The sequence below is a fragment of the Myotis daubentonii genome, chromosome 9, assembly GCF_963259705.1.
Source record: "Myotis daubentonii chromosome 9, mMyoDau2.1, whole genome shotgun sequence".
NCBI lineage: Eukaryota > Metazoa > Chordata > Mammalia > Chiroptera > Vespertilionidae > Myotis > Myotis daubentonii.
The window spans coordinates 86515300-86535657 of record NC_081848.1 but is presented as its reverse complement, the minus strand read 5'-3'; positions in this window follow the sequence as shown (position 1 = coordinate 86535657).

The following is a 20358-nucleotide window of genomic DNA, read 5'->3' as shown; positions in this document are numbered from 1 at the left end:
CACCTGCTCACCACCCGCCTGCTCACCAACCGCGTGCTCACCACCCGCCTGCTCACCACCCGCCTGCTCACCACCCGCCTGCTCACCACCCGCCTGCTCCGAGTTTGGCCGCAGCTGCCTCCTGACCTCGGAACCGGAACCAGAACCGCTCATTCTGGGGCTGAGTGAGCAGCAGGCCGAGGAGCGGGGAGAGGCCTGGGTGCTGCGGGGCAGAGCTGCACACCCTCCCCAGCAGGAGGCTGCCAGTGGCCAGGAGGTTCAGAGGAGCCGCCCCCACCCCCCACGATGTGCATGGCTCTGGGCTCAGGTGAGGCGGCGCCAAGAGCCAGGGTCCGGGTTCTGCAGAAACGAGGGAAGGGAGGGGATGTGGAGGACAACGGGCCACTTGCCGGCCCTGGGCCCTTAGGGCCATGGGACCTGGTGGGGCTGGGAGGTCAGAGGGCATGTTCTGTGGGCAGCGCTCCTGGGAGAGGAGGGTGGGTGAAGCTGGTGCTGCCAGGGCCCAGGCCAACAGCACCCGGAGGAGAGACCTCGGCACCACCTGGGGCCGCGCTCCTGGCCCCCAGGACCAGCTGAAAGGTCCGTTCTTGCAGAGAAGATGATAATTTGCCTGGAAAACCTCAAAGAACGAGCAGTAACAATAAAACCAATGTTTTCGAGGTTTCTAGACCAACAAACAAAAAGCAGAGCCTTTCTGTTTGCATAAATAATTAGAAAATCAAGTGGAAAATCAGGCATTATTTAAAGTAGCAACAGCCCGGCTGGTGTGGCTCAGTGGTGAACCAGGAGGTCACCGGCTCGATTCCTGGTCAGGGCACGTGCCTGGGTTGCAGGCTCCATCCCAGTGTGGGGCGTGCAGGAGGTAGCCGGCCCATGGTTCTCTCTCATCACTGATGTCTCTCTCTCTCCCTCTCCCTTCCTCTGTCTCTAAAATCGTCTTTAAAAGGAGGAGGTGGCTTTTGGGAGGAGACGTCTGCGGGTTCGTGAGCCCCGAGGCCTGAGGTGGAGATGCCCCAGAGCCTCTGCAGCCAATGGAAAGGCTGGGAACCCGAGGAGAAATGGGGGGCCAGGACTCGCTCCAGGGGCTTGTCTGCTGATTGGGGAGAGTGGGCTGCACTGAGGTCTGTTTTAGGGCGTGTCTCACATGGTGCCAACTCTGCCGGGAGGACTTCCCCAGGGCACTCGCCCCCCCACTCCCGAGGGAGGACACCCCGTGCTCCCCTACCCCCCGTTTCAAGTGCTTTCCCAGTAACTCCCTGATGGCCGTCTGGGGCTGCCCTGTCTGCAGGCGGGTCAGCGTCCGTCTCTCCTGCAGAGGCCGTGCCCCGAGGGAAATCCATGCTTTGGGGCTCACGGGGTCTTGGCATCAAAGTCAGCCGTGAGTTTTGGTTCCTAGCTGCTCGGCCTGCCGTTACGTGTGCGCGTGATGATACAGAAACCCACGCTCCACTGTGTCACTCTCCCGCACCCCCCTCTCCAGGGTCTGAAATAACATTTCCTTTCAAGACCATCAGATAAACCCCACCACCCTCCCGGGTGGGACGGGGCCCGGCAGCACTCACTCCCTCTCCTGAATGTCGTGGAAAATAGCTGACATTGTATTTCTAGATCATTCTCCCCTCCCCCTCCTTCGTCTCAGGAACCCGTTCCTCAGACTTGCATCTGTCCCTCCACCCTGTTCCCACAGTGCTCACAGCGTGTTTCTGGCTTCGGCACATTTTTCTCTTATTCAAGGTCCGTTTGGCTGCAGAACCTCCTCAGTCATGTTGGGCCCCTCCTCCCCAGAAACGGTGCCATTTCCAGAGCCCTGCTTAGGTGGCCCGGTCCCAGGACAGTCGCACTGCCCTTGGTTCCCCAGATGTGCCCATGGGTCTCACTTTCCCAGTGGGGACACTGGTCCAGGGAGCTGTGAGGTGACCCTTCACTTTCAATTCTAAACTCTAAGTTTGTGTTTGAATGGAAGGTGGACGGAGGCTCCGTGGAAGGGGATCCTGGTGTTTGTGTCCTTGGGCCCTTCCAGGACCAGCCCTTCTGTCCTGGGACTTGGGAGGTGGGAGGGAGGTGGGAGGGAGGCCCTGACCCTGATCAACTGGCGCTCCCACCAAGTCCCCCCTCGGTGGTTGTGGGTACCCAGTACCCGTCTGTCTGCCTGGTAGTGCCACCCAGTGCCCACTACTCTGGCAGAGTACTCTCATCCTGGAAGGGCAATGACCTTTGGCAGCTGCTGGGGAGACAGAAGCCAGTGGGTGGTTCTTCAGAGAGGAAGGGAGAGGGAGAGAGATATAAAAATATGGATGAGAGCCCTGCGGTGTGGGCTCTCGCTTATCATTGATGTTTCTCTCTCTCTCCCTCTCCCTTCCTCTCTGAAATCAATTTAAAAAAGACACATCAATGACAGAGAAACATTGTTCAGCTGCCTCCTACACGCTCCCTACTGGGGATCAAGCCCAAAATCTGGGCATGTACCCTGACCAGGAATTGAACTGTGCCCTCCTGGTTCACAGGTTGATGCTCAAGCACTGAGCCATGCCAATCTGGCCAGTGGGTGGTTCCTGGGGACGCGCCAGGCACGCTGCATGGATCCCGGGCAGAGGGGACGGACCAGAGTCACATCTACGAAGAGGTTAGTGATGTGTCACCCCCAGGAAAGAATCACACCAAGTATACAGTTGGCTACAGGGACACAGAAGTTTTATTAAAGGGATATTCAGTTACTTTTTTACAGAAAAAGTGGAAGCAAAGGGGGAGGAAAGCCTCATAGGGGAGGCTGGTCGCGGGGAAGGAGGGCGTGGCCAGGACGAGCCAGGGCCCTGGTGGCTGAGGAGCCAGGTGACAGCAGCCCTGGGCCCTCACTCAGACACACGCCCTGGCTGTGCAGGGTCGTCCATGCATCTCAGCCGCCCGCGAGGGGCAGAGAACGACCCACACACCAGCCAGAGGGCCAGTCTCGGCTGTCAGCTGGCACCTGCCTCCAGGCACCTCCAGGGACCAGGACACACTGCTCTTGTGGGAGGAGGACAGAGATGGCTGGGAGCGCTGAGCACAGAGGGGGAGCTGAGCATGAATGACAGGAGGAGGAGGTTGCGGTGCTGCAGGGAGGACCTGATTCAGGGGATCCCCAAACACTGAGACCGAAGGTCTGGGTTCAGAGCCTCAGATCTTGCACTGGCAGCAAACGGGGGCACAGCAGCTGGACTGGCAGCAGCAGGGTTTGCAGCAGGTGGACTGGCAGCAGCAGGGTTTGCAGCAGCTGGACTGGCAGCAAACGGGGGCACAGCAGCTGGACTGGCAGCAGCAGGGTTTGCAGCAGCAGACAGGCACACAGCAGCTGGAGCCACAGCCCCCACAGGAGCCACAGCCCCCCTTGCAGCCCCCACAGGAACCACAACCCCCCTTGCAGCCCCCACAGCCAGAGCCACAGCCCCCCTTGCAGCCCCCACAGGAGCCACAGCCCCCCTTGCAGCCTCCACAGGAGCCACAGCCCCCCTTGCAGCCCCCACAGGAGCCACAGCCCCCCTTGCAGCCTCCACAGGAGCCACAGCCCCCCTTGCAGCCCCCACAGGAGCCACAGCCTCCTTTACCGCAGCTGGAGCAGGAACAGGCTGGCACACAGCAGCACACGGGCTTACAGCAGCACACGGGCACACAGCAGCTGGAGCCACAGCCCCCACAGCTGGAGCCACAGCCCCCGGAACAGCCACAGCAGCTCATGGTTCTGGTGGTTGAGGGTGGAGCAGGTCAGAGGAGCAGGTGGAGAGGATGTGGTCAGGTGTGGAGGCTCCTGGGCCGGGGGCCTTTATATACCTGCCGGGGTCAGGGGTCAGGGGGGATGCTGGGCACATGGTCACTTCCTTGTGTCTGGACCGTTGCCTCAGGGTCAGTTTGTGTTTGTTGTCCTTTCCCATGGCTCCTATTGCTGGTCCACCAACAGTTTTCTAAATTTGGCCTCTTCCTCGTCCTTCTTCCCTCGGATCCAGGCAGGTGGTCACCTGCTTTCTGTGCCAACTGCATTGCGTGTGGGTGACAGCGTCGTGTTGGCTTTCTGTGCCGTTTCTCCCCGGCCTGTTGTACGAGTGTGAGTGTGTGTGTGAGTCTGTGGTCCTCTTTCTCATGTTTCTAAATGTAATCTCTTCCCAGTTTGTTTAGTCTTTATTCATGGCAAGTACTTTCCAGGATTGTTAGTGTTTGTGGAATTCTCTAGATGGGGCCACCTGCACTCTCAGGCGTGTGCTGTCTGTGGGCTGGGCCCCAGGTCCCTCGCTCACCCGCAGGGGAGCTTGCTCTTGGCCAAAGATCAGTCGACCATATTTATGTGGAGATGTTTCTGGGCTCTCTGTTTGGATCCGTTGGTCTATGTGCCCGTTCTTTGCTAATACCACCCTCTCCTGACTCCTGTGGCTGAAGAGTCAGCCTTGAGGTCGGGCAGCGTCGGTCCTCCAGCTTTGCTCTCCTTCCACATCGTGTGGGTTATTCTGGGTCTGTTGCCCCTGAGTGAATCTAGAATAAGTTCGTCAACACCCACAGAATAGCTCACTGGGACCTGGTTGGGATCGCATTGGCTCTATAGGTCAGGTTGGGGAAAACTGATATCCTGACAATTTGTGTCTTCCTATCCATGAACATGGATTATCTCTCATTAATTTATTTCTTCTTTTATGTTTTTTTATCTGAGTTTTGTAGCTTACCTCATATTGATCTTGGACATTTTATTTTATTATTTTATTTTAATTTTTGTTAATCCTCATCTGAGGAAGTTTTTCCATTGATTTTTAGAGAGTGGAAGAAAGAGGGAAAGAGAGAAAAACATTGATATGAGAGAGACACATCGATTGGTTGCCTCCTGCACGAGCCTGGACCAGGGCCCGGACCAGGGAGAAGCCTGTAACCGAGGTACGTGCCCTTGACCAGAATCAAACCCGGGACCCTTTGGTCCACAGGCTGATGCTCCATCCACTGAGCCAAACTGGCTAGGTCTGATCTTGGATATTTTAAACTGAGTGTATACCGATGTCTTCACTTTTTGGGGAGCTAATGTAAATGACACTGTGTTTATAACGTCCAATTCTATTTGTGCAGGAAAATAGGAAAGTGACTGACTTCTGTATATTAACCTTGTATCCCTCAGCCTTTCTATGATCACTTATAAGGTCTCGGATTTTTTTTCTTGCAGATTCTTTCGAATTTCTTACATAGACAATCATGTAACTTATGAACGAAGAGCTTCCTTCCTTCCCAATCAGTACTCCTCTGACCTCCTTCTCTTGTCTTATTGCCCCAGCAAGGCCTCCCAGTGTGGTGTTGGAAAGGAGTGGTGAGAGGGGACATTCTTGCTCGAACCCGATTTTTGCAGGAAACCTTGTTTCCCAGGAAGTGTGATGTTACCTGTTGGTTTTTGTTCATGTTCTCTGTCAAGTCAAGGAGGTTCCCTCTGTTCCTAGTTTACTGTGCGTTTTTGTCATAAAGGGCTTTGGATCTTGTCAAATGCTGCGTCTATTGACACGATTGTGACGTTTTCCTGTTTTAGTCTGTCAAAGTGATGAGTTACATTAGTTCATTTTTGAATATTGAACCAGCCTTGCAGATAGGGGATAAATTGCAGCTGGTCCTGGTGTATACTTTTTTTTTTTTAATGCTTGTGTTGGATTTGATTTACTAATTTTTTTTAAAAAAAAATTTACATCTACCTTCATGAGTGACATTGGTCTGTGGTTTTCTTTTCCTGTGATGTGTTTGTCTGGTTTTGGTATCAGGGTGGTGCTGGCCTCACAGGGTGAGTCAGGCAGTGCCCCCTCGGCTCCCACCTTCTGAAACAGCATGTAGAGAGCTGGTGAAATTTCTTCCTTAAACGTTTGGCGGATTCACCAGAGCCCATTGGGATCTGGTGCTCTCTGCTCTGGAAGATTATATTAATTACTAGAGGCCCGGTGCACGAATTTGTGCATGGGTGGGGTCCGGCCAGCCGCCCCAATGAGGGCCCATCAGGCTGGGCCGGCAGGGAGAGGGGATGCAGGCAGTTGGCGGCCGGCCCCTCCCCTGATTAGGGTGCTGGGGGCCAGTCGAGGGCTGGGCCAGCCATGGGGGTCCGATCAGGGCCCAGATCAGGCTGGTTGGCTGCTGCAGTACACATCATAGCCACCGGTCATCCCCGTCATCCTGGTTGTTCTGCTGTTCTGGTTGCTGGGCTTTTATACACAGTGGGGCCTTGACTTACGAGTGTCCCAACTAACGAGTTTTTTGAGATACCAGCTGTCTCTCCGCCGATTTTTTGCATTAAGTTGACAGAGTAATTTGAGTTAACGAGCTCAGTCTCCGAACGAATTAGACTCGTAAGTCAAGGCCCCACTGTGTACAGATTGGTTCACTTTCTTTAACAGATGTAGGCCTATTCCAATGGTTGATTCTCGGTCATAATTTTAATTGAATCATCCCAGCAATATATTTACTAGTGTATCTGCCGCCGTTTGGCGTTTCCACATGCACAGTCATGTGGACCTGTGTGATGACCTCTTTTCTAATCCTCAAAACTTTAATTTTTAAATTATTTATTGCATTAGCTCCTTCAGGACAATGAGAAATAGCAACAGTGATAGTGAAAGTTTTCATTGTTCACAACCTCAGCGGCAAATATTAAAATACTGCACTACTAAGAATGGTGCTTGGTGGTTTTTTATGTTTTTAGCCCCGTCTCATTCAGCAAGTTCTCACTTCTGTATTGCAGTGTCTTTCTTTTTAAAATCATGAATGAATGCTGAATATTTTAAGTGCCTTTCCTCTTCATTTAAATCATCATAGAACGTTTTGTTATTGTGGTGAGTTCCGTGGTTGATTTCAAGCGCTCAACGCGCCTTGTCTGCTTAAACCCTCGTCCTCCATCTTTGATGGCTGTGCGCCCATATTTACTTTGCTAATGTGACTTTAAGCACCTCTATGTGAGACATAATCGGCACAGCATAGAGCCCACCCACTTAAATGACATAACTCAATGATTTTAGTATATTTATAAACATCATCACATTTTAATTCTAGAATATTGCGTCATCCCCCAAAGAAAACTTGTAAGCATTAGCAGTCACTCATTCACCTCCACTTTCTTCCGCCCAATTACAGGGAGCTGCAGAGGCAACATGGGGCTGGGCAGACTGGCTAGGAGACCGGGGTTTCCTTGAAAGGCAGTAGGTCAGTGATGGCGAACCTATGACACACGTGTCAGAGGTGACATGTGAACTCATTTTTTTGGTTGATTTTTCTTTGTTAAATGGCATTTAAATATATAAAATAAATATCAAAAATATAAGTCTTTGTTTTACTATGGTTGCAAAGATCAAAAAATGTCTCTATGTGACACGGCACCAGAGTTAAGTTAGGGTTTTTCAAAATGCTGACACGCCGAGCTCCAAAGGTTCGCCATCCCTGCAGTAGGTCCAGTTTCTCGGCGAGTGGGCTGGCTGAAGCTGAATGGGAGGACTGGTGGTGTCAGGTTTCCTTGACAGGTGTCCCAGCAAGTGCGGATGACTTGGGTTCAGATTTGTGACAAGGGCTGGGCCACGGGGGCCGCCTCCATTTCATCGTGGGTCCCCTTAATGTGAATTAACATTATCAATAGCCGCCCTGAGAGCTATGACATGGTACCTCATGGTTTTAACTTGCATTTCCTCAATGACGAATGGTGGCGAATACCTTTTCATGTGCTCGTCGGCCATTTGTGGCGCTTCTTTGGAGACATGTCTATTCAACTCTCTCCCCATTTGTAAAGTGGGTTATTTCTCTTTTTCTTACTGAGCTGCAAGCATTTCTTATATATCCCAAATGCACAGCCATTGTCAGATACACGATGTGCCAACGTTTTCTCTCCGCCTGTGTTGTCTTTTCACGTTTCGCTTTCATAGTGGTGTTGTTTGACTCACAAACATTTTTAATTTTGACAAAGTCCAATTTGTCTATTTTTCTTTTGCTGCTTGTGCTTTTGGAACCAAATCTAAGGATTCTTTGCCAAATCCAAGGTCATGAAGATTTACATTATGGTGTTTGTTTGTTTGTTTGTTTTTGTTTTGAATTTTTGTAAGAGTTTAGTTGAGCCAAATTGATGACAATTGCCTGGGAGCAAGATCTCACATGCTCCCTACACTATACTTTCTGTTTTTAAAAAATTTTTTGTTTATTTTATTATTAGTTTTTATTTTTTTTTAAACTTATTTTTTGCTTCAGAGTCATTTATTATACAGCAGCAGATGGCCAGCGCCTCTCCTTCTCCCACCCTCTATTTCCTCTTCACTCTCACCTTCTCCCTTCACCCTCTCTTGTCTAACTTCTATGTCCTGAAGGTCACGCCATTAGACCCACATCCTGGGAGGCCATCCCCACCCCCCTAACTCCTGACCAGGTCCCCCAGCACATGGGCTTCCCCATCACAGCATATCCTGTAACTGTCGGTTTAACTGTTTTTCCACTCAATGGTCAGTCAGGGATGAAGGAATCTCGCCTGTCCACGTCATTGCTACATCCCAAGTGGCTACCACAGTGCCAAGGCCACAATAGGCAATAGGCAGACATCACTGAAGTCAGTAGAATTCTTATTTTAAAATACAGTGTTGAAGCCAATAAAAAGAACCCTTTGGAAGAGCAACCAATGCCAGTTTGACTTCATTTCTTTACTTTCCCAACTAGTGGACTCCATGCAGATGAGCCAACCCAGGCCAGGCCAGAGCAGGCACTGCTCTGTGGCCCCCCAAACGGGGTCTCAGGAACCCATTGCCCAGGAACAGATGTCCCATGATGTGGCCAGTAAGTCAGCGTTCACATTTCACTAGTGGTCTTGGATGAGAAACTCATACCTGCCGACCACAGGAGTCCCGAAAGCTTGCCAGCTCTCACAGCGGCCGAATCCCAAATTGGAACCCAGGCATTATTGGGTTTTGTGATGATGGACTGATGAGGTCATTAGACAAATTACATTAAGTGAAAGTAGTGAGTGCACCTGTGTTTCTTGCCATGGGCGAGCTTGGCATCAGACCACGTTCTCCTGAAATGTTCCCCCATGTTCGGCTGCCAGGAGGAAGGCCAGGTCCGTGTAGACAGGGTTTCACTCCTAAGTCACAAGGAAGAATGAGAGGGCTCTCCTTCAGGACACGGAGGGCGAATGCAGCTGGACATCTCTTCTCATGTCCCCTTATTCCAAAGAAACTGACTCATTTTGGTTTTATAAATGGAGAAGTAAATATTATTACAGGGGATAAAACGGCTCTTCCTTTGAGCACATTCTTGAGGCTTCAAAATCGTAGACCTAGTTGACTCTAGTTAAGCGCTTTTGCTAAAGGAACCCTGACCACACTGTCCACAGCGCACACAGGGCATCTTGCTGACCTCGCCAGCCCACCCAGCCCCGGGAGAGGCCTTCCCCTCTTGTACTCTGCCTGGCAGTGAGGGAGGGAAGGCAGAGTAGAGTACACCTGTTGGGGTCCAGCCCCGGCGGGTCCAGGGGTTCCCAAAGGTGTGGGCGGGGTCGGCGAAGAAGGAATGACATGGGACTGCGTTCAGTTGATCAGCATAGCGAGGTTCTCTAGTCAGGTTCTCCAGCCAGGTTCTCTAGCCAGGTTCGGTCTATTTTTTATTTGTTTATTTTAAGAACACACTACACTTTCTTCCAAGAGTGTCATTGCTCGAACTCTCTCAGTTATGTCTTTGATGTATTTGGAGTCAGTTTTGTTTTGAAGTCGGGCCCACCTGCATTCTTTGGCACCAGGGCATCCAGTGCCATTTGTTTAAAAGACTCTTCTTCCCCCTTCGGGGGTTCTGGGACATGGCTTTGCCCACAGATGCTCAATGTCACCAGTCGTCAGGGAAACGCAAACCAAAACCTCACAGAGGCATCCCTCACACCCATTAGAATGGCTGTCGTCGCAGGACACGGGGAAGGGAGCCCTCCACACTGCTGGGTGATCAGTGCGGCCGCTGAGGGGACAGTGTGGAGGGCCCTGAGGAAACCAGAGGTAGAGCGACCGTAAAACCAGCAATCCCACTTCGGGGGTCCCTTTGTTGTCGTCGCTGAAAACTGGACGTGTCCATGTGATAATACGGCGACTCAGTCAGACTCTCCCGCCCCAGGTCGTTGCCATTGCTCATGTGAGTGGTAGGTGTTTGCTTACTTCGTGAGTTTCTAGACAGGTTTTAGAAAGACTGTGTTCTTTGTCTGTGGTCTCTGAGATCTGTGTTTCTGGCGCGTAGTCGTCAGCCGGTGGCTTGATGACACTTTTCTTAAATGCTTAGAACAATGACAAATAGGTCTTCCCTCTGGGTTGGCAGGCGGCTCTGTGTGGGGCACTCCCTGGGTCCTTAGCTCTGCCCGGCACTCATTGCCTCCTGCCCTGGGCCTGCCGTCAGCTGGAGGAGAAGCCCGAGTCTTCTGGGCCTTTCTGAGCGCCCTCGGCCCGTGAGCGTGTGGCCTTCGAATTCCCTGGTGTTCGTGGTGGTTTCCAGGCCCTTATTTTCCGCGTGTCTCACCTTCAGCTTTCCTCCCAGATTTCGGCATGTCGTTGTTTGCGCATCTATGATACTTGCCTTCCCAGGTGTTCAGGGAGGGCTCCTGCACAGCCAGGTGGCAGCAGGGAGGGGTCTGCAATAGGTGAAGCCCATGCCAGCCCCGTGTGGGTCAGAGCCGACACATAGCTCCCTTCGGGCAAGGTCCGCTCTGCCCCTCTGGTGCTGGACCCCTCGCTGGGCACAGGGCTGCCACCTTCGTTGTCCTTACTGAGCTGGCGGTGGAGTGAGTGTAGGTGCGTTAGAATGCTCCCCCACCCCCCTCGGAAGAGAGCGCTCCTGTGGGAGCCCTCGCCCTTTCCTGGTGAAGCATTCACTCGGTGCGGTAGCTTTGAGTCTTTTTTAAAAAATGAAGCACTTTTATTTTATTTCACATATTTTTATTGATTTCAGAGAGGAAAGGAGAGGGAGAGAGAGAGAGAGAAACATCAATGAAGAGAGAATCATTGATTGGCTGCCTCCTGCACGCTCCCTACTGTGGACTGAGCCCACAACCTGGGCATCGAACTGTGACCTTCTGGTTCATAGGTCGATGCTCAACCACTGAGCCACGCCAACCGAACTGAAAAGCGTCTTTTTAAAAATTAAAAATAAAACAATTAAATCCGTGCCACCTCACCTATCTCTGGGATACTCGTGGCTGTGATCACTTTTTTCTGTGATGTGAGAACAAACCCAGCCGATAGAGGCCCCGCAGGCCGGGGGTCCCCAAAGGATGTGTCCCGGGAGCCTACGCGCAGGGGCGTTCCACTGTGGGTGGTGGCTGACTCCGTCTCCGTGTGTGTAGGTGTGTGTCAGCTCCCCGCAGGCCCCACCCGTGGGAGCAGGCAGAGTGCTCTGTGTCCGGGAAGGTTTCTCCTGAGAGCGGCAGTGAGGAGAGAACTACAGAAAGACCAAGCTGGTCATTGGAGAATTTGCTTCTTTAGAGGGTTCCCCATGTCCAGGGAGGAATTTATTAGATCAAGAATTAGACAAGCTGGTGTCCGGGGGACGCCAGGGTCGGGAAGGGGTGCTCAGTGGGTCAGGGCCCAGGCTCTGGGGTTAGCACCAGCCCTGGGGTTCCCTGGGAATAAGGACTGAGCAGGGAGAGGCCGGACAAAGGAAGAGCTGGGAGGTCTGTGCCCCATGCAGTACATGAGGGCTGGTTCTCTGGGGCTCAGCCTCCGAAAAGCCTGCAGATGGCAAAGTCTAGCCAGCAAGGACGAGGAAGTTCCTGGACTGAGACTGTGGTCCTGACCGCGGATGTGTCTCCACTCACGGCCAGAAACCACCTAGCAGCATGTCAGAGCCTCAGATCTTGCACTGGCAGCAAACAGGGACGCAGCAGCTGGACTGGCAGCAAACGGGGGCACAGCAGCTGGACTGGCAGCAGCAGGGTTTGCAGCAGCTGGACTGGCAGCAGCAGGGTTTGCAGCAGCTGGACTGGCAGCAGCAGGGTTTGCAGCAGGTGGACTGGCAGCAGCAGGGTTTGCAGCAGCTGGACTGGCAGCAGCAGGGTTTGCAGCAGCTGGACTGGCAGCAGCAGGGTTTGCAGCAGCAGACAGGCACACAGCAGCTGGAGCCACAGCCCCCCTTGCAGCCCCCACAGGAGCCACAGCCCCCACAGGAGCCACAGCCGCCCTTGCAGCCCCCACAGGAGCCACAGCCCCCCTTGCAGCCCCCACAGGAGCCACAGCCCCCCTTGCAGCCCCCACAGGAGCCACAGCCCCCCTTGCAGCCCCCACAGGAGCCACAGCCTCCTTTACCGCAGCTGGAGCAGGAACAGGCTGGCACACAGCAGCACACGGGCTTACAGCAGCACACGGGCACACAGCAGCTGGAGCCACAGCCCCCACAGCTGGAGCCACAGCCCCCGGAACAGCCACAGCAGCTCATGGTTCTGGTGGTTGAGGGTGGAGCAGGTCAGAGGAGCAGGTAGAGAGGGAGGTGGTCAGGTGTGGAGCCTCCTGGGCTGGGGGACTTTATATACCTGCCAGGGTCAGGGGTCAGGTGAGATGCTGGGCACATGGTCGTTTCCTGGTTCCTGCTTATGTCACTTCTGTGCTGTGTTTTTTCCTCGGTGTCCCTGGCCTCTGGCTGGCTCAGGCTGCATCCACGTTCTTAGGTTTCTAGTTTGATGTCTTCCTCTGTGTGTCTCATGATTAGAGACTCAGCTCCCACTTGCTTAATGCTTCTCGGCGCCGACAGGAGCTGCTCACCTGCCTTTTCTGCTCATCGTGTGTGACCTGCAATAGGGTGGCTCAGGCCTGAGGACAGGAGTCCCAGGAGCCTCCGGGACCTGTGCAGGGAAGGGAGGGGCACGGAGGAAGCGAGCCTCATTTGGTCTCAATGCCCAGGGTTCATTCCTTTGGTTTATTTAGAAAACTGTTAGCTCTCAATTAATTTTCATACTAGTTTTATTATTTACTATTTTTAAATTAATTTAATTTTTAAGAAATATATACTTTTATTGATTTCAGAGAAGAAAGGAGAGGGAGAGTAAGATAGAAACATCAATGATGAGAGAGAATCTTGGATCGGCTGCCTCCTGCATGCCTCCCACTGGGGATGGAGCCTGCAGCCCAGGCATGTGCCCTGACTGGGAATCGAACCCTGACCTCCTGGCTCATAGGTCAGTGCTCAATCCCTGAGCCACGCAGGCTGGGCTTAAAAATTAATTTAAGTTTTTAATTACAATGCAGCACATAAAGTGTTTGGTTTTTTTTACGAGTTTGGCTTTTTAATTTTTTATTTATGTTTTAAAAATTTATTTAACTTATTGGGGTGACATTGGTTAATAAAATTATGCAGGTTTCCATTGTACAATTGTATGTACACCATCTCTACATTGTGTGTTCACACCCACAGTCTAATCTCCTTCTGTCACCATTTACCCCCCTTCACCCTCTTCAGCCTCCACCACCCCCTTTCCCTCTGGTGGTCACCGTCCTGGTGTCCCTGAGTTTTGTTTGTTTGTTTGCTTTTGCTTCATGGCTTCACCTTTTTTCACCCGCCCCCACCCCCTCCTCTCTGACCGCTGCTAGTCTGTTCTCTGTATCTACGAGTCTGTTTCTAGTTTGCTTGTTAGTTTATTTCGTTCATTTGACTCCACAGGTAAGTGCAATCCTATGGTACCCGTCTTTCTCTGACTGGCTTATTTCACTCAGCATAATGCTCTCCCGGTCCCTCCATGCTGTCGCAAAGGTAAGATTTCCATCTTCTATTGTTGCTGAGCGTGTTCCATTGTGTCGATAAACCACAGCTTTTTTATCCACTCATCTGCGATGGGCACTCGCTGCTTCCAAACCCCGGCTCAGGGTAGATAATGCTGCAGTGAACACGGAGGTGCACCTGCTCTTCTGAATTAGCGTTCGGGTGTCTTTGGATTGTCCCCAGAAGTGAATTCCTGGTCCTAAGGCAGCGCCATCTTTAGTTTTGAGGGAACTCCACACTGTTCTCCACAGTGGCTGCCCCGTCTGCATCCCCACCAGCTGTGCATGAGGGTTCCCTTTCCTCCACATCCTCGCCAGCACCTGCAGTTTGTTGATTATTGCTGGTGGCCATTCTGACTGGTGTGAGGTGGTATCTCATTGGGGTTTTAATTACATCTCTCTGATGATTGGTGATGTTTAGCATCTTTTCATGTCATTTGGCCATCTGTGCCCCCTTAGAGACCTGTCTATTCAGGTCCTCTGCCCATTTTTAAATTGGATTTTTTTGTGTGTGTTTGTTTTTTTGTTTTTGTTTGTTTTTGGTGTGGAATTGTTTGAGTTCTTTATATATTTTGGAAATCAATTCCTTATCAGATGTATCATAGGTGAATGTGTTCTCCCATCCAGTAAGTTCCTTTTCATTTTGTGGATGGTTTCCTTTGCTGTGCAAAAACATATTAATTTGATGGTTTTCAAGTTGTCGAAAATTCTCATTAGTAGGAGTGGTGCTCTGGCCTGGCCCTCCCTCTCTCCCATGCTCTCTCCGCCATGCTGAGTATGTTGGAGGTCCTGCAGCCTCGCATCCCGGATGCTCACCCCCTCTTGCCACCACGGGTCCCTCTGGGGAGTCTTACTGGCACCTCGGACTGCCTGCCCCCACCGAGATGCTCCCCAGATGCTCCCACACTTCCCCTAAAAGGCAACCTCATCCTCCGAGAGCTGCCAGGGGCTCAAACCTGGAGCGGCCCCAGGTCCTGTCTTTCTCACGGGACAACTCTCCAGTGTCTTTCTGGTTGTGACTCTTGTTTCCCTCTTCCCTGTTTGAGGACTCCCTACCTAAGTTGGCCGTAAGTCCAATTCAGCAGCCTTAAGTCCTGCCACCTGAATTCCCTTTGCCAGGTCACCAAGCGGAGTCACAGGTTGTGGGGATCAGGACAGGTAGTTTGGGGAGCATCATTCTGCCCCCTCACTGGGCTAACCACAGTGGGGTTTGATATGGAGACGAGGTGGGTTCAGAGTCACTGAAAGAACTGAGAAGCCGACCTCCAGGAATGACTCCTCGGGCCCTATGCCTCAGCAGGCCTGGTGGCCATGGCCGGAACATGGAATGTGGCTCATGCCACCCACGAAGGTCCAGGACGCCCCCAGTGCTTCTGCCCATTTTGTTTTCCTAATATCACGAGAAAGTAGAATGGCTGAGCCTAATTGTATCTGGACCCATAGCTGCAAGGGTGTCGGGGAAGTGCTTTCCTGCCTCTGTGACAGGAGAGGGAAGGAGGGTAGGAAGGTGCTGGTCCCAGCACACTAACCCTACTGCCCCAAAGGGAAAGGTCCACTGCTAGACAGTTCCAGAAAAAGGACACAAGCCCTCCCCCCAGGCACTGCCCAGGCTCCCTACCTCCCTCGCCATGTCTCAGACCATTCCCTTGCCAAACATCAGTGGAGGACGCGCGTGGCTGGAGGCAGTGGGGGCATTGGAGGCAATGCCAGCTGGCTGGCCTGAGCCCAGTGGGTTCCTTACCCATGAGCCTGGGAGGCAGACTGCCGTGCAGTCACACCACCATGAACGTGTTTGCAGGGACAGGCATGGTTTTGTGGGCAGGACATTGTATTACAGTTTAACAGACAAATATGGAAACTGTTGGAGATAAAGGGTTCCCAGGGACTGATTTTGTGGGAGAAGGAAGTGGCTGGGGTGGGAGGGGGCAGAGCTATTCTCACTGAGGAGCCAGCGGTCCTGTCCCTGCCAGTCACGGGCAGCTCCTTGGTACAGGGCTGGTGCCTGCAAGTGGTAGATAATAGTGATTAGAAGAGTCAGGAACACGAGCAGTGGCTACTTGATTTATTTTACTTTTTATTGATTGATTTCTGAGAAAGGAAAGAGAGAGAGAGAGAGAGAGAGAGAGAGAGAGAGAGAGAGAGAGAGAGAAGAGAGAGAGAGAGGGAAGGAAACATCCATTTGTTGTTCCACTTATTGACACCTCCATTTGCTGGTTCTTGTATGTGCCAGGACCGGGGATCAAATCCGCAACCTGGGCATATTGGGAAGATGCTCTAACCATTGAGCCACTCAGCCAGGGCCTGGCCACTTGGTTTTAGAGGAGCTGGTGAGCATTGGAATATGCTCTTCCTCTGAGTCAGGATATCGCAGAGGACATGGCCACTCTCATGAACGATGAGAATGAGAATGGGGTTGGCAGGAGCTGGATGTGTGCAGAGGAGGTGATGAGACCAGAAGCTTCACTAGATGGAGAGTTGGAAGAAGTTAGTGCAATACATCAGATCTTGCACTGGCAGCAAACGGGGGCACAGCAGCTGGACTGGCAGCAGCAGGGTTTGCAGCAGGTGGACTGGCAGCAGCAGGGTTTGCAGCAGCAGACAGGCACACAGCAGCTGGAGCCACAGCCTCCCTTGCAGCCCCCACAGGAGTCACAGCCCCCCTTGCAGCCCCCACAGGAGCCACAGCCCCCCTTGCAGCCTCCACAGGAGCCACAGCCCCCCTTGCAGCCTCCACAGGAGCCACAGCCCCCCTTGCAGCCTCCACAGGAGCCACAGCCCCCACAGGAGCCACAGCCCCCACAGGAGCCACAGCCCCCCTTGCAGCCCCCACAGGAGCCACAGCCCCCCTTGCAGCCCCCACAGGAGCCACAGCCCCCTTTACCGCAGCTGGAGCAGGAACAGGCTGGCACACAGCAGCACACGGGCTTACAGCAGCACACGGGCACACAGCAGCTGGAGCCACAGCCCCCACAGCTGGAGCCACAGCCCCCGGAACAGCCACAGCAGCTCATGGTTCTGGTGGTTGAGGGTGGAGCAGGTCAGAGGAGCAGGTGGAGAGGGAGGTGGTCAGGTGTGGAGGCTCCTGGGCCGGGGGCCTTTATATACCTGCCGGGGTCAGGGGTCAGGGGTCAGGGGTCAGGGGCGATGCTGGGCACACGGTCACTTCCTTATGTCTGCCGTTTCCCCAGGGTCACGTGTGTGTTTGTTGTCCTTTTCCTCGTGAGTCCCTGACTGTCTCTCCCTCTCCCTTCCTCTCTGAAATCAATAAAAAATACATATATTTTGAAAAACTGAGGTGGGGGTTCTGTCTTCCTCACGGTTCTACACACAGTTCAGCTGCGCTTTCTGCCAGGTCGTAACTTTCCTCCCATTTCCAACACCACGTCTGACCCGGCACCGGGAACGTCGACTGCACTTCTGTAGCATTCATTTGGGGCAATTCAGGCTCTTCTGGTCGTGCACCTCAAAATCCCTCCCCCCGATTTCAAACCACTTCCACCCTTTCAGATTCTTGCTATCACTGCAAACCGCTTCCCAATGTCAAAATGGTACAATTTTGTTGTCCCTGCTCAACAAATTACGACAGATGCGGTGATAAAACAACAGAAACAGATCCCCCCAGATCTGGAGCCCGGAAGTGCCCCCGAGCCTTCCTGGCTGAGCCCCGGCCCCAGGCAGAGAGTCCCCCCGGCTGCCGGCCCCAGGGAGCTGGGAGGGAGGAACCACCCGGCCGTCACCTCTGGAGGTTGCGGCACGCGGCTGCCAGGCTCAAAGCCAACACCTTGAACCCCCTTCTGTCCCCCTCCCCCTCTGTGTGTGGTCCCATTCGAGCTGCCTCCCTCCCAGCAGGAAGCCAGTGGCTGCACGTACGGCCCAACCACCCAGACGGTCTCTCTGCCTCCAGTCCTTCACCTTCATCAACGGCACGTGTTCCCACCAGATGGAGAGGAGCCTGGCAAAGCGTGGTCACGACAGAAAGCAGGTGACCACCTGCCAGGGACTCTGAGGGAGGAAGGACTGAGGTCAGCGTGCATGAGGAAGAGGCCAAATTTAGAAAACTAGGAAAACCGTCAGGGGCAAGAATATAGGAACTCACAGGGAGAGGACAACAAACACACACGTGACCCTGGGGAAACGGTCCAGACACAAGGAAGTGACCATGTGCCCAGCATCCCACCTGACCCCTGACCCCGGCAGGTATATAAAGGCCCCCGGCCCAGGAGCCTCCACACCTGACCACATCCTCTCCACCTGCTCCTCTGACCTGCTCCACCCTCAACCACCAGAACCATGAGCTGCTGTGGCTGTTCCGGGGGCTGTGGCTCCAGCTGTGGGGGCTGTGGCTCCAGCTGCTGTGTGCCCGTGTGCTGCTGTAAGCCCGTGTGCTGCTGTGTGCCAGCCTGTTCCTGCTCCAGCTGCGGTAAAGGAGGCTGTGGCTCCTGTGGGGGCTGCAAGGGGGGCTGTGGCTCCTGTGGGGGCTGTGGCTCCTGTGGGGGCTGCAAGGGGGGCTGTGGCTCCTGTGGGGGCTGCAAGGGGGGCTGTGGCTCCTGTGGGGGCTGCAAGGGGGGCTGTGGCTCCTGTGGAGGCTGCAAGGGGGGCTGTGGCTCCTGTGGGGGCTGCAAGGGGGGCTGTGGCTCCTGTGGGGGCTGTGGCTCCTGTGGAGGCTGCAAGGGGGGCTGTGGCTCCTGTGGGGGCTACAAGGGGGGCTGTGGCTCCTGTGGGGGCTGCAAGGGGGGCTGTGGCTCCAGCTGCTGTGTGCCTGTCTGCTGCTGCAAACCCTGCTGCTGCCAGTCCACCTGCTGCAAACCCTGCTGCTGCCAGTCCAGCTGCTGCAAACCCTGCTGCTGCCAGTCCAGCTGCTGTGCCCCCGTTTGCTGCCAGTCCAGCTGCTGCAAACCCTGCTGCTGCCAGTCCACCTGCTGCAAACCCTGCTGCTGCCAGTCCAGCTGCTGTGCCCCCGTTTGCTGCCAGTGCAAGATCTGAGGCTCTGAACCCAGACCTTCGGTCTCAGTGTTTGGGGAACCCTTGAATCAGGTCCTCCCTGCAGCACCGCAGCCTCCTCCTCCTGTCATTCATGCTCAGCTCCCCCTCTGCAATCAGCGCTCCCGGCCATCTCTGTCCTCCTCCCACAAGAGCAGTGTGTCCTGGTCACTGGAGGTGCCTGGAGGCAGGTGCCAGCTGACAGCCGAGACGGGCCCTCTGGCTGGTGTGTGGGTCGTTCTCTGCCCCTCGCGGGCGGCTGAGATGCATGGACGACCCTGCACAGCCAGGGCGTGTGTCTGAGTGAGGGCCCAGGGCTGCTGTCACCTGGCTCCTCAGCCACCAGGGCCCTGGCTCGTCCTGGCCACGCCCTCCTTCCCCGCGACCAGCCTCCCCTATGAGGCTTTCCTCCCCCTTTGCTTCCACTTTTTCTGTAAAAAAGTAACTGAATTTCCCTTTAATAAAACTTCTGTGTCCCTGTAGCCAACTGTATACTTGGTGTGATTCTTTCCTGGGGGTGACACATCACTAACCTCTTCGTAGATGTGACTCTGGTCCGTCCCCTCTGCCCGGGATCCATGCAGCGTGCCTGGCGCGTCCCCAGGAACCACCCACTGGCTTCTGTCTTCCCAGGGGCTGCCAGACCCATCACCCTGTCCCCTTCCAGGGCGAGAGTCCTCAACCGGAGGCGTGGGCATGGGTGCCCGCCGGGGAGACACCATAGGGCTGGCCGACGGGCACGGGCACCACAACGTCCAGCTGTGCACCCACGTCCTCCTGCCTGGGGTGTCTCCTCTCAGCAACGCTCTGAAAGGAATGAAGTTCTGACACCTGCGCACAGAGTCCAGCTCTGAGAGAATGACATCACGTGAAGCAAGATAGTCACAAAGACACGTGTAACTCCATTTATTTTATGTTTTAACATATTTTTATTTATTTCAGAGAGGAAGGAAGAGGGAGAGAGAGAGGCAAAAACATCAATGATGAGAATCATTGACTGGCCGCCTCCTGCAGGCCCCTCACTGGGGATCAAGCCTGCAACTCGGGCCTGTGCCCTGACCAGGAATCAAACCATAATCTCCTGGTTCTATGCTGGGGTCCAACCCCAGCGGGTCCAGGGGTCCCCAAAGGCGTGGACGGAGTCAGCGAAGAAGGAAGGACACGGAGACAGTGTTCAGTTGATCAGCAGCCTAGCCAGGATCTCCAGCCAGGATCTCCAGCCAAGTTTTGGTCTGGATCTCCAGGGAAGTTCTGGTTCGGATCCCCAGCCAGGTTCAGTAGCCATGTTCCCTCGCTAGGTTCTCCAGCCAGGTTCAGTCACCAGGTTCTAGTCAGGTTCTCTTGCCATATTTCTGTAGTCAGGTTCAGTCCAGGATCTTTTGCCATGTTCTCTCCAGCGAAGTTCTTCTGTCTCTAGAGAACGTTCTTTGTAGGTTCTGTGCCTAGGTTCTGTCTCTCTAAGTTCTGTGTTCTAAGCCCTGTGTCCTAAGTTCTGTGTTCTAAATTCTGTCTCTTGCTGTCTTGTTACATCTGTATTTATACCAGTTGATTCAATCCTATCAATCTCTATTCCAAAGGTTAGGGCGTTTCTTATCTCCATTCCAGGGAGTAAAGATTATGTAGCTTAAGCATGATTGTTTGTAGTGATTAACTA